The sequence below is a fragment of the Corvus moneduloides genome, chromosome Z (genome assembly GCF_009650955.1).
Source record: "Corvus moneduloides isolate bCorMon1 chromosome Z, bCorMon1.pri, whole genome shotgun sequence".
Taxonomy (NCBI): domain Eukaryota; kingdom Metazoa; phylum Chordata; class Aves; order Passeriformes; family Corvidae; genus Corvus; species Corvus moneduloides.
In genome coordinates this window covers 24358024-24373089 of record NC_045511.1, presented here as the reverse complement: position 1 = coordinate 24373089, position 15066 = coordinate 24358024, and positions in this window count along the sequence as shown.

Sequence of the window (15066 nt, the reverse complement as noted above, 5' to 3'; positions counted from 1 at the left end):
ACTTCCAACTGCCAAAAGACTTCCCTTATTAAAAAAAAATTCTTTAAGAAATAAGAAGACTGAAATTCCTCTGAGTCTAGGTAAGGATGGAGCATTAATTAGCTGCCAGAAAATGGTCTCTTAACACTGCAGTAAGAAATATGCCTCTAATTCTCATTATGTGACCCAAGAGAGGGGCATTAGGTCTGTAACCAGTGAAACTAAAATGTGAAAACTTTTTTTTTTAATGATTGGACTACTCAGAGAGCAAGAGGTGAATAATCACCTGCTATCAAAGTACTCACTTCTCTGGATTAGCAGTGGTTCCATACAGGCCCTTTCTCCTCACCTAAACCTGACCATGCTCTGTTGAAGATGGATCACTTTATACAATGTACAGTTTCTGAAAAAGTATGAAAAAATAGAAGCAAGGAGCTCATATAGAAAAGTCAAAAGTCAATGCAGCAACTTGCTATTGTCTCTATGGGTATTGTTACAGTTGCTTTACAGTTCTACAGCTGTTCTACAGTGCTCTGTGGTTGTTCATGTTATAGGTGTATTATTCAATATGTAACCTTTACTCGCCATGTAACAAAGGCCCTCTGCGTCTCTGTATCATGTAAAAGACTCTTATTTTAGGTTAGTATTGCTTCTTCTTCAACTCAAGTCAAACAGTTCCAAAGTAATTAATGCCCCAATAACTGTATATACTTCGAGGTGCTTCCTTTTGTCAGGAATCATCTTTCAAATATTTAATAAATATATGTGATTTTTGTTGTCCCATGCTGTATGTTACCCTTTACTACCTATCCTTTTGACAGCTGCCTGAAACAGAGTATAGTATTCCACTACTCTCTGTGTCATGCTGGCGGCCTGAAGTAGTACCCACTTCAGATTTAGTACCCTGTTCCTTTGATCTGGTTGTTCTGCATGCTCCTTATCTTCTTCTTTATGCTACCACATCTTATTTTCAACTACTTTCTCCTACATGATATGATGTTACTGTTTATAATTCTAGGCAAATATTACATCAATTCATATCTTCTTATATTTTTAGGGATTTATAATGCAAAAGAAGCAACAGGATATCTTTTAATATGGGCACACTGAACTTGACAGGATAAACAACAACGTACTCTTACATATCTAAGAGAAGACACATAGCATATTGCAAAACTATTTATCTACATTTTGAAGACATTTTACTGCATTTGTATTAGTTTATGTCCAATGTTTAAAAATCACAGCTGGATTACTCATCTGCTATAGCCCTAATGATATTAGTATTTTAAGTGCAATTTTTCAAAGTGTCTAGTAATTCTGGCTACTTAACATTTGGAAGCAGCCCAAATTTAAAAGGGTAGATGTTCAGCACTTTCTAAAAATTAGTCCGTTTTATATGTCAAATGGAATTATTCCTGCATTTCTTGTGGAGAACTTGATCTACCTCTTCTACCAGCAAATAGACCTTGAGGGTAAAGAGGAAGAGATGGTGGAACAGAGAAAACCAGCAAAAATCACCAGAAGACAATATTGGACAAACCTCACAATTGGTCTCTTAGTTGTTTTTATTCCAGAAACTTGTAGTATGAGTTTCACCTGTTCTGGAAACAACTGCCAACTTCAGACAATCCACGTAGACTGGCCACGTGGAAATTTTTCCGTTCAAAGGGATCTATCAGGCAGCTGCAATGACATTCAAGAATTAACCTTCTGTTAAAGAAATGTCCACCTCCAAAACCAAAGAGACACCACAAACTTGTTTTCAATGCTATGCTAAAACAAGACCAATTGAAAGAAACCCTACCAGGTTGTTATTTGAATTGCCGTTCAGAGACATGTTCATATCAACTGACAGAGGTTCCTGCTGCTCTTTCAAAACTCACTACAACAGGAGCAAAAGAATTTCAAGTAGTTAACTGAGTAGAGGTAATTCAGTGCACGGTGCGAGAAATGTCGTTTTCTCTTCTCCTTTCTCTCCCAAGACCACAAACTGTTATACAACTAGAATGGGGCCCCAACATTTTCCATGTGGCTGACTTTTCAGATATTTGAGAAGCACAGACCTCTTCCCTGATTTGGCATTTGACTACAGCTACATCAACCGGAATCTGTTTTCAATAATTGCTCTTAGGTAAATTAGCCTTATGAAGGGTAAATCTTCAGAGAACCCTGAACTCGCGGAAGAGACCTCAGCCGTCTTGCTGTCTTTGAGGAACTCATACCTGTGACAGTTATATTTTTGGACACCTCACCCCTACCACAACCCCCCATGGTGAGGCTTTAGGAAAAAGATGCAAAAAGAAGCTTAAAGCTGCAGCATATCTAATTCTAACTGGTCAGGAGACTGCTGGGCACATTTAAGGAGCTGTTCCAGATTGCTATTATTGTGATTTGGAAGAAGAGTGTATCTCAGAACTTCCCTTACATCAAAAGCATGTTCAGGCCGTATGACCATGACTGAAAAGTCTAAAACCACAGGTTCCTCTGTAAATTCGATCTGCCTCCTTTATAGGAATACATTATGATAGATAATAATTACAAGATTACATACTTATTTCTACAGGAACCAGTCTCATTCAGAGTTCATTATTTCTTTTATTCTCACAATTCAGTCTGTAACTTTATTGTTTACTATACACCGTTCAAATGCAACACTGAATACACTATTATTAAATACCTTCTGAGCTTCTTATACAATGCTCCTGTATTATTTTCTATGGGATTTACAAACACAGAGTAGTTTATCTTTGCAAGATCCCTGCGAGGTGACGAAGGGTCCTTGCTTGCAAGTTATAGTTAAGGATATATGCCACTGAGGTTGAAAGAAAGACATGAGGTAATTTTGGTTATCCAATTTTTTAAAACTGGGGAAGTAATTCTTCAGAGTAAAAAATATATCAAAAGCACTCTATCTGCTCATAAGAAATTTCCCACTGAGCTTGGGTTCAGTTATAAAAGCCGATTGTTGCTTCAAATCAGAGGGCTTTTTTGCATACCCAGAAAGTGAGGGTCACATTTATAATGCCCTTGGTGATATAAGGGGATACATGATCTCTGTTTCACGGTATATGACCTAATGCAGTAGATGGAGCTGAGACTAGAGTCATGGTTCTCATCCCTGTTTTTTTTCTGAACAACTTATTCCTTTGTATTGCCCTCTATGATGTGGATCCCTACAGACAAATATGTTAAGTAGTAAAGCAATCATAAAAGTGAAAGAAATTCATACTGGAAAGACAACCTTCTTCAGATATTTTTAGAGTATTCTGTGTGCTCGGGTTTGTAAGAACGGTAATGCAATATTTATTTCACAATATATTTAGTTCCACTAGACATGACAGCAGCCTTTGCTAGCAGTTTTACTGCTGCAAGCTTTTTTCTTTCCCCAGACAGATTCCACTCTTCTGTTATTTTCCTCTGCTTCATGCAAGTTCTTTGATGCAGAATATGCTTTGCTTCCTTATAACTTAGTTGAATATGGAGCACACTTCTGAGTTGTGAATAATTCATACAAGGAATCCTCACTAAAGATTTTCTACTAAAGATTTTCTACCTGGTATCTGTAGAAGACACAGGAAATCACATCATCTATGATCTTGTGATAGAAGAACTGCTTTAAAAATTATTGAGTTATTCTGACCATATCCTAAACACACTGACTTTTCCCCATAAGGAACCAGGAAATGCCACCCATTTAATTTTTTTTAATATGGAGGCGCAATCAATAATCGTTTCTCTCTTTCTGTGGGAGACCCGTTATTCATGATTCCAAGCCTAGCTAAATAATAGGTAGGCCAATGATTTATTTTTAATATGAAAATCTTCTTATCTATCGAATACTTTAGCCCCACAAATGTCAAGTCATTTATTCAATTGTTAAGGTGACTGCTCATTTTCCATATTTTCAATGGAATTATTTCCACTTCAGTGCTAAAATATACTAAGCTTGAAGTAAATCAATTCCCTCCTTGTGCTAAAAATTAGCATAGCACAAACTAATCAATGCTATCAAACACTAGTGCAAAAGCTGTGACAATAACCGTATCAGTGAGGAAGTAAATTGCTTATTATGCCAAACTGGGAAAAAAGCCTCATCAGTCACAAGCCATCTGATTCACAGAAATACAGTCTGTGGGTCTATTGTTCTTAGAAGTGGGCAAGTTTGTTTCCCATTATTGAAAATACATCTCCTATAGCAATCCATGGCCCCTGCAATGTTTCTCTGCAGCATGCACCTTCCCCGTGCACTAGTGCAAATGTTCAGAAATACTTACTGAGCCAACACTACATGAGACACAGTAAGCTGCAGTACTCATTCTTCGTCATGCCCCAGCTCTTGTTTGGTGGAACCCCTGCTATCGTTCAGACGAGCTGGGGAGATAGCATTGCAGCTAGGGTTGAATCAGGAGAGCGGGACCTGGTGCTCACCTTTGTCTCCAGCTTCCCGCATGACTAAGTACAGCTGCTCTGTACCTCTGCTTCCCCATCTGCAGACAGGGGTAAATATGTCCCTGCTGACTAGTGGTGTTGTGAGGATAATATGACTGATATCTGCAAAGCATTCAGGTGCCTGAATGTAGTGGCATAATAGAAAACCTGCATAATAGTTCATTAAGGCAGGGCTGCCTCCACGCCTGTCTAACAAGACTGTCAGCAAGGATGGCAATTAGTGCCAGTGACTGGACCAAGACCACCAACTCGTTTCCTCTGGGCCCCCAAGCAGCCATCTGATGATAATAATTTTGGGTCTTTACCAGGCAGGGACGGACATGAACGGATGAGCTAGAAGGGAGAGGTTCTATGTTCCATTACTAATATCCTGAGCTATCCAGTCCTACTATAAAAATTCACTTTTATTAAAAGGTTATTTCTGTCACTTGCTATAGTATCGCTATCATTCTCTGGGATAGAAATGATGAAAGATCATTTTAAATGTTATCAATGCAATATTTAAATAGCTTTTTTTCCCCTCAGAGAAAGTGCTTTGGAAAGGCATCCCCTCCAGCATGTGTTAGTTCTTAACAGGGCCAACCTTTTTTAATATCACAGTTCCTTGCACATCGTAGAGAGAAGAAAAAGAACAAATCTGCAGTATACTCTGCTACATTGTACTTCTTGCAGCCTGAAGGGACACTTCTTTATTTATGCTTAATATATTGTCACAAACAGAAGTCGCTGAAGTATGTGGATATTGATTTCCAGTAATATAGTGACATTGATATAAAATGAATATAATTTTAGTATTAATATCCTACACTTTTAATAACACCTTTTGTCCCAGAATAAAAACAAAATACTTTCTGGGGATCACCTTGCTCCCAGCTGTTGTGCAATGTCTGTATTATGGTATTGTATTTGTTTCCTTCAGAAAGAGAGTCCTCTGTGACACCTCTTAGCCATTCACTGCTAGAAGTCACCACCAATGCCCAGAAGAAGTTGCTGTAGGAAGCAAATGTACATGTTACAGTTTTTAAGACCCTGCAGCTGACACCCACAGACTTTAACCCAATCTTCTCAACAAATAACTCTTTCTTCCCTTTCTGCCTGCAGAAGTGATGAATGTGAGCTAGCAGGCCTCAGCTTTATGCTCTTCTGCAGTCAGGACTTCCCCTAACAACACGCATGGATTTCCATTACATTCTGATTCAGCAGAAAATTGTATAATCAGCACTGCTTGTGCAGCTGAGATTATCAGAGTAGTCCAGGGGATTGAAACACACAGCTTCCATTAAAATGGATTAGAAGTTCCTCCTGGAAGTGGATCTTCAAGTCACAGGACCAGTTCAGTTCTCAGTAAGAGACAGAATGCACTTTGGGAAAGAAGGAGTGGTGGAGTATCAAGAGGACAACCATAAAACAGGTTGTAGAAAGTCAGGAGCTCCCTGCAAGAGAAAGAACCTTACCTTTTCACCAGAATATTCCAAAACACTGCATCTTACAAAGCCACTGTATTATGAAGTGTAATTACTCAATGTCTGCCTTTGCTATATTTCATATGCTGAAGTGGGGGGGCTCTTTGCAGCCGTCCTTTTATGCAGAACACAGGGATACTGATTATTTTCAAGGCTTCTGCTAAAAGGCACCACAACAACATAAAAAATAGTGCTGTTTAAGAGAATAGTTTAGATGAAAACTTCCTTGGGCCAACAACAGCCTTTGCTGCAGAAAGCACAGTTTTGCAGTTACAAATATTAGCAAGTAGGAGAGCAAAATCCTTGATATGTGAATCTAATTTTCTACTGTGCTCTAAGATATAGTTAAACCATCTTGGTAATGAATATGCTAATGTCTGTTTTTTTTAGATGAACATAAACTGATGATTTTGATTGCGAAAGAATAAAATTTTCTGTTGAGGAAAAATGATAGCAGCATTAAATATAGTGTCTAATAAAAAAATATAATTCTGGAGATCCTTTCAACATAAATGTCTTTACATTTGATGTGCAAAGTGCAGCAGTCCCCTTAAGGCTCAGTCTTGTAATGCTCAAGGCCCCGGGAGATTTGCTACCATCTTGATTCAAAGTGCACTAAGAGCAGATACAGGGAGAGAAAAACTCTTTATTCAGGTGTCATGAGTATGCATGCAAATACTTCTGTTGTTATTCATACATTTGATCCATAGCAAAATTTCCCCATTTTCAGTCATAGCCATGGATAATCAGAGTATGGATATCTGGACAGTACATCTATAGAAAATCCTTTGCAAACAAACATTCTGGTTTTATAGAAAAGTCCACAAAACCCTGTCTGCAGCAAGGTGAACTTTGTTCAATAGGGCCCACAAACAATTTATGTTACCTGGTGCTGTTTCCAGATGTCCCTGGCAGGACCGCAGAATTGTCATACTGCCTCACCTCGTCCAAAAATGCCAAACAGCTCAGCTCTGCTTGAGAATGGCGAGATGCTGCCTGGTGACAAAAGGTGCCGTCCATGCTGGGGTCACCCTCATGTTTGGCTTGTCTTCCCTCAAAGAACAGCCCATGCAAATATTGGCATCCATCAACTTTGCAGCACATCTTACATCACAAGAAGTGATGAGTTGTGAAGAGATGAAACATAAAATGCTAGAGTTATAACTGAGCCATGTAAAAATCCAGTAACACAGTAAATTTTCTTAAAAATAAGAGAAAATCCCCACACGACAAAATTTTATGCGTGTGAATAAAGACACATGAGAACAAGCAACAGCTCATCGCAGGTCTTTTGGGCATTGTGTATATTTGCAGTCCAGAAGCAGAAGAAGAATTTGATTAACTCTTCAGTTTTGTGTAGGTAGCTCCCATTCTCATCAGAGCAATTAGCAGCACAGGGGAGCCTGGCAGTCTCAGAGACAACAGCAGTGAAGCAGTAGCATGAATACCACACTCTATGCCATCTTTATTCTGTGCAGAAGATACCTGCTTATGGTGCCATCTGCCTGATGCCTCTCAGAGACCCTAAACTCACTCGCCAGGATGGAGAGTATGAACATTTATGTGGTTATTTATGCGACAGACAGAAGTGCAGTACAGGTAAGTATGACAGAAAGAGTTACTGAGTGAACATGTAGCTAATCAATGTGTGTGAACAGATCTGCCATACTTACTCATAAATGTGTAAATGTTGTAAGTAATGAACACACAAAATATGAACACACTCATTTGTCTACTTATGAAGAATCAATTATTTCCTTATCATTTTCTCTATTCCAGCCCATACTGCAGAGGATCATTTTGTCTTACTTCACTGAAAATATAATAAATCTTCAATACATCACCAAATCTAACAAATTAGTACAAATCTTGCAGTATTCTTTCTTTTCTAATCTAAAAAAGACACGTGCAAGACCAAACCTCCAAAGCAACCCATCACTTGCTTCTTAGTTCAAGTCCATTTAATTTTATAAATTCATTACTCCTTGCACATGAAATTACTTTCCTTGATGTTTTAAAATACACTTTTTCTGATTGCACTGCATTCAGACAAATATTTCCACAGAACTCAGACACAAAACCCAAATCTTTTCACTGTTAAATAAGAGGTAGATTTCTGATTTATTACTAGTATGACTGAAGTATTTGTAGTGCTTCGTGTAGTATTGGACTAGATCTCCTCTGTTTTGCCATGTGTTTGAGGAGCTTCAGCCTCACAAATCTATCTCAATCTAATTCACAGAAATGAAGTCAGAAATATATAGTAAAGCCATAAATAATATGAAGTCTACTTTGGCTATAGCAGGAGAATTTTGAAAGATGGCTCTCAAAGTTCTCCAGAAAAAGGAAAATTTGTAAGAATTTGATTCAATACATTAGTATTCCTTAATGAAGTGTTGTATTTTGAAATGACATATTTAATAATGGAAGTCAAGCACCTAGCTAATGGTCGTCCCTTTGGTACCTGTCCACCTATCTAAACATCTGCTCTTGCAACACAGGAAAATCCCTGTGTTTCCTCCCCATTGCAGAGAGTTTTCTGTTTACTTATGATTTTGCATGCAGTATGGTTTCTGGCAGAGCAACCCTGGTAGATTGCAATCAAAAAAAAAGGATTTCATATTCTGATCCACAAGCATTTTATACCCCTGATCTGTTCTACAGACATGAGACAGTGGATACACCACTACAGTCTTCCACACAATGTGTTTTCTGATTTGAAGGTAAAAATTCTGGGGGAAAGGAATTTCCAGTGAAGTTTGCAGAAGAATGCCCAGCATTGAGGCTGAGCTCCAAACACGATTACACTGCTTATCACATGGCAAAAGTAGAACCTGGCAGTTTGTGTCTGAGCCATGAGTAAGCCTTTTGATCTGTTCACAGGTCACATAGCTGGCACAGCTTTTGGGCAGGTGCTGTCACATTCTGATACCACTTCAGATGATTGCATGTTGCTGTGTCTACACATGTGGAAGTGTATTATTTCATGTCCTGAAGAGGCTGGGATTTCTACTCTTCCACAACACTGCTTTAGCAATGACGGCAGATTAAGAAATGGCATCTCCTCCTGCCACTGCCTGCTTGTCCCCACCTCTAATGTCACAGTTTGCCCTCCCAGCTGTTGTGCCAATACAGTTCAATACAATATGAAACAAGAAGGGAAGAATTAGAGAAGTTTAAAACAAAACAAGCAGTAAACCTAGGAAAGTGGGTTCAATTTACCTGAGCACGAAGTAATTTTTGTTTCTTGTCATGTTTTCATTATCATCAATTACACAAACATAATTTCTGAGAGTTTCTCTTTGTAACTGACCTTGGGATGGCTGTCGAATTTCTTATGTCAAGCATCTCCTCTCTTGCAAGTTTGTACTGTGCTGCAAAATAAGTTCAGCTGCACATAGAGGATCTGCTGAATCTCCATCGTTTACAGTCTGGTTTTGCACGGGAAACAGGCACAGGTTTTAATTTCCCTTGATATGGCAGGTTGTAACTCACAGAAAATCAGGAGCTGATCTACAAGCTGCAAGGTGAATTGTGCAGACACAGGAGCAATTCCAACTGCACCAGAATTAGGGTCCTTAGACACAAACTCCAGATTTGTAAAGATAAAGGCAATTATGCACCTGTTAGAGAAGCATGTCTACCTAGGCAAATTATAAGCCTCTTTGCAGTTAAAAAGCCAGCCCACTCTCTGTTTAGATCATAGTTTTCCTTTACAATAAGTACAGTTCTACCTTAGAATGTATGTAAGATTTATCAAAATTCATATAAAATTAATTGTGTATAAATTCATAATGAAAATGGAATTCTAATAATAAAAATAATCTGAAATTTGATCTGGAGATATGTTTGGTTCTGCCTTTACATTTGTAGTAGCACCAACAGTATGAATGTATGAAATTCTGTGCAGCCAGACTTTGCTCTCATTACTTGAGGAAGAATAAAACAAAAAAAAGCCACCATGGATTTCAGGCTAAACTAGGAACTAACCAGCTTACACGAAGAAAATTTTCAATGGTGACTTCAGTGCATCTGTTTCCTGAAATATGCAAGACTAAACTAGTGTTGATACATCTCAGTGTAATTGGTCATCTCATGGCAGTCACAGAGGTATCTTCTTAAGGACAGAGAGCATGTGTAGTTTCATGTAATATCAAAGAAATAACACTTGTCTACTGAACCCAGCTCAGTTCTTGCACCATGGTTGTTTAGATTGTGGCACTAAGCAACCATATGCACAATACTTTTGGCCATTCGTAGCCTCTTTTCTAATAAAGGGAGAAGAAAAAGGAAAATAGTTAACAATTCTTGTGATAATAATGATGAAGTCCAAGAAATTAATTCATGAACATAAGACAAGCATAAAGTTTTTTAAATGTCCCAACAAACTCTAAATTAACTACATTGCTTCAAAAGAAATCTAACTTTAAACACCATTAAAATTCCGTTTCAAATCAAGTCTGCTAAATACACTGTCAATTATTCTCTCATGTCTTTCTCTTTTCTTGTGATTATGAACTGGCATTGTCTATTTGTACAACACAGCACACCAGCAATGTGAAACATTAGCAGACCTTCTGCACTCTATAATAATAAATGCATGAACTCACATTTCAATGTATTTTATCCAAAAATATGAAGAAACAGCCTTTGAAATATAACACTTCACTGCTAATTTTCACCATGAAAACTACTCAATAAATCTGTTGTCAACACATTGCACTGGATTTTTTCCTATGTATGTCCAAGTTTCTGTTTATCCTGGCAAATCTCAGTCTCTTCCTTCACAGTCTGCCTGTCAGAATATTCAAACATTCAGAATAAGTAATTCTGAAGGAAACAGAGATTCGGGAAGCAGACCCTACCTCCCTTCAATCAGTTGTCACTCTCTCCTAAGGCTGAGGATGTCATCATCGCTGTGGACTTAACCCAGCTTGACAGTAGCTGCATTTGTGATTGTTGATCTTCATCTTTTCTGGTTAAAGCCTTGGACCTGAGCCTTTGCTTGTTTTGATTTGATATTCATATGAGATAGTAAACTTGCTAACAAAGTTTGGCTTCACCATTATTTGGAGTAGCAGCAGAAGACCACTAAAGATCTCTCCACTAAAGATCACCTCAAGCTGTTAGGAAGACAGTGAATCTCTTCAAGAAGAGCCTAGATTTTGCACCATTTCTCTTAATAATGCTGAGTTTCATGACAATTGGCAGATGTTAAAATCTTCTCTTTGTGTACACTATAATATGAAGAAGATTATTTAACATATTTAATGGGTCATTGAAAACTTCTTGGTTTTTTTTTTCTTCTTGCCATGAGGATGTGGCAAACTCCATTTTTCTGTCAGGTTTGAGGAACAGAACTTCTTTACTTGCTCCACCTGTTCATTTCCATTCAGTAATGCTGCTGTCAACTGTCATCCACAGTGTCTGAGCCCACACTGGCTACAGCCACTTGCATTGTTAGTGCTAGAAACCACAGACTCAGCAATAAGGATGTCATCAGAGTACCTGAGATTACAACATCTCCTTCTGCCAATGTTAATACCACTATGGCAACCATCAACAGCAATACACGTTATTATTTCACTATACATATTGAACAGATGTGACAGCCTTGTCAAACTCCTTTCCTGGTGTCCAACTACTCCGTTATACCTTCTGCTGCTTTGACTACCCTTCTCTGGCCATGAAAAGAGAGGGCACAAGTTGACCATGTGTGTAGTAAAGCACTTTTGTAACATCCAGAATTGGCCCATAGCTAAGATTTTTAAATAGAGTTGCTAAAATATAACTGCAATAGAGTACCACCTCAATTTTTCTTTCTTTTTTTTTTTTTTTTTGGTATAATAAATTTGTCATTAAAATCAGTGTAGATTATGCAGATTTTCACCAAGGTCAGGATGTAGTCCAACTACCACAGAGCTCCTATTACAGTCAATAGCTGACTGAATCTACTTTAGCTGTCTGTTCCTGAGATGATCAACTTTCTTGACAGATAAAGAAACAAAAATATTATGTCACAGCTCTTGTTCAACCCTTTATGTACATTCACCTCATTAATCTTTCTGCTTAATTTCAAATGCCCTAAGAATATTCTTGCAGCTTAGTTAGAAGAAACTAAGTTCACACGGGGGGGGATATTAAATGTTACTTGTTCTCTTTAGAGAAGGTTTTGCAGTATCTCACCTGGAGAAGACATCTGGGGAACCTTAAATTAGAAGAGGGAGTTAACTTATCCCGTGACTAGGTCAGCAGAAGAATGAGGAATAGGCAAGAACAACCTAATCCAATTTTCCATCCATTTTCCTGCTCAACCACATACCATTCAAAAAAACCCAAAAGGTTACTCTGCATCTAATTTCGTAGGCATTAGCCTTTAAATCACAGCAAAGCAACTCAAAGAACCTGGGAAATGACCTGCTGAGTTCTGCTTCACCTCCACAGGCATAGGTTTTCTCTCTGAGGGCTTCAGAAGAAGCAACACAATGGCTATGCAAAAGTATGACTTCGTCCTGCAAAACATACTATGTGTCAGAAAAGGGAGTCTCCCAATGTTCTAGGCATGATTGTCCTGAAGGAACCAGTGTTTCAGACAACAGCTCTGATTTCTGCTTTTTCTTCCTCCTGAGCTGACATCTGCGGCAGGTGGAATTGTCAGTGGTAAAAAGAGATATGAATAGTTGGGCAGACTTGATGGAGCAGGACCTTCCGCAAGTAAGGGAAGGTGAGAGCTGAATCCAAGGGCTAGATATAGATGTTCTATCATGAGCTAAGAATTAGGCCTTGCTGAAGCTAATATAAGTGTTTTATGTGGAAGAAGAGGCAGACAGACTGTATACCCTCTCCATTGCTAAATCAATAACGTTGCGGTGTGCTGCCGAAATCCAGCTGCATGTTTGCCTTTTTTTACCTTTAGGTCTAATCAATAAAGAAAAGGTGAAGAGGAAAGGAACAAACAGTTGTGTGAAGCAGCTGTAATTCTCATTAATGATATTCTTCAATCTGGATAACATGAGATCCTTAGAAGAAAATTCTGGAGATATTTGCTGGCAACCATAAGACTTACCTCCTTTCTTAAAAGGATTCAACCTTTGTGTCTCCTCAAGTCCATCCATAAAAGTGATGACAAAGCCTTCAGGTTTGTACAAAAAGTTATCTTTGGCTTGTTGACATAGTTCCTATTAATATGTATTATGCAAGAATTTGAAATCTCTAAGGAATCATCTCCTGAAAGTAGGAGAGATGTGATAGCTCCAAGACTGATGAATCATCACATAGTGGTGCACAATACACGAAACAAAACTAGAGCATAAGAGTACAACAGTGTTTGAGCTGTCATATTCTAGTATCAGCTGGATGCTTCTGGAAAAAAATGGGATGGTTTTACTATTTTTAAAGGATAGCAATGTTTTACTTCTTCAGTTTATGTTTTTTAAGTGACTCCTAAATACTTCACAGAACCCTAGACTATACATTGCCTAATCTTAAATGCATCCAGAAGGACACATAAATAGATATAAAATACCAGTGAAGAAATAATGTAAAAATATTTCATCCTAAATTAAAAAACGTACAAAGTCATTTATGTTTGGAGAAAAAAATATTATACTGCTGAAGACATTATAAAAACAAGGATGTTGAAAATATGTGACAATCTGAATCTGGACAAAAGTCTCTAAACCTGGTACTTCAGTTGTAGCTTTGCATATCTATAGACAAAGCAGGTGTGATCAGGTTAATTTCTGCATTTGTGCAGTTCCTTGGCACAGTGCAACACAATAGATGAAGAGACTTTTAACTCTTCCAGTATCTCCCACCTCTTCCAGCAGAGAGCAACAACAACGTGCTCCATGCTGGCCTCCCTTCAGGTCAAGGTTCTCACAGCGCTTCACAAATTAATCACACCTCAGAAACATATCTGACCTATAAGTATTTAGCACTCATTTCAGCCCAGCTGAGTTAACTGTGTTGCAAATCCCTCTTGCTGAATATTTATGTGACCAGGTGTAACCCCTGAGGGCGTATCTAACAAACCCCAGGTCGTGGTTTAGCTTTAAGCAAAAGTAGTTTCTTTGAACATAGTAGGATCTCTCACATCCTTAGCAATGATACAACAGATGTTCTCAGTGTCATGTTCATTGAGGGTCCCTTAATGGGTAGGGCAATTGGTTGGGGACCACATGAAATTCTTTTAATGTTTAACATGTTCAAAAGATGTCAGATGAAGAAAGCTCCCTCTGTAGGCGACATGCAAAACATTTCTAGGATATAGGCTGGTGTCGGTTCTGCTCTGGAAGACCTTGGTACAAGAGAAACTAAACCGCTTAACAGTTGACATTGAATAATTAAGTACCTCATCAAAACAAAGGTTCATCTATATGCAACTTTTAAGATAATTCAGATGCTACTTGGTTGAACATAGTAAAGATGCAGATTTTGTGGATCTCTAGGGCTAGTATTTTAGCTTCACAAAACTCATTCAGTCTTTCAGATTTTCTATTCCTGATAGTTAATACTATGTTCCCCCTCCACAAGAAATATTAAATTAAAGAAAAAGGACAACACTTTACTCTCTGGAAAAGAAGAAGTCTATGCTATTTAACAAGTTTAGGGAATCAAGCCATTGTTAATTTAAATGAAAGGAAAACTCCAAATTGTTTTCAGTAATGGCCAGGATTTCACTTTCCAAAAAAATGAGCTTCTGTTACCTCGGGGTAGTGCTGATTAGGAGGAGTTATATAGGGTATATATCACCTTCAGGTTTTCACTACAGATTTTGTCTATACCTTTTTCTTACCTTCCCTCTGAAATTTGCTTTTCCTAAATTTTTTTTCCCCTTCCTCCCTCTCTCCCCTCCACCTCGCTGTCCCCCACCTTTTCTTTAGGTTTCTTCCACTTTCCCTTCTACTCCTTTCATAGCACCCCTAGTGCAGCATAAACCCATAAAATTAACATTTCAATTAAACTTTCAAGCTCTCAGCATTTGAATGGACTAGAACAGAGGTGTGCTAATAAGTCATCCGTTTTGCAGACAAGGTATAAAATGGTGGCATCAGGACCGGTGGGACAATTTCCCCAGGAGCAGAGTATTCTGGAGACTATAAAACTTAGTTTCAGCTTCTACTATCTTTTTATTTTTCCTTTCTATAATAAAATATGAGAGGAACTTCCT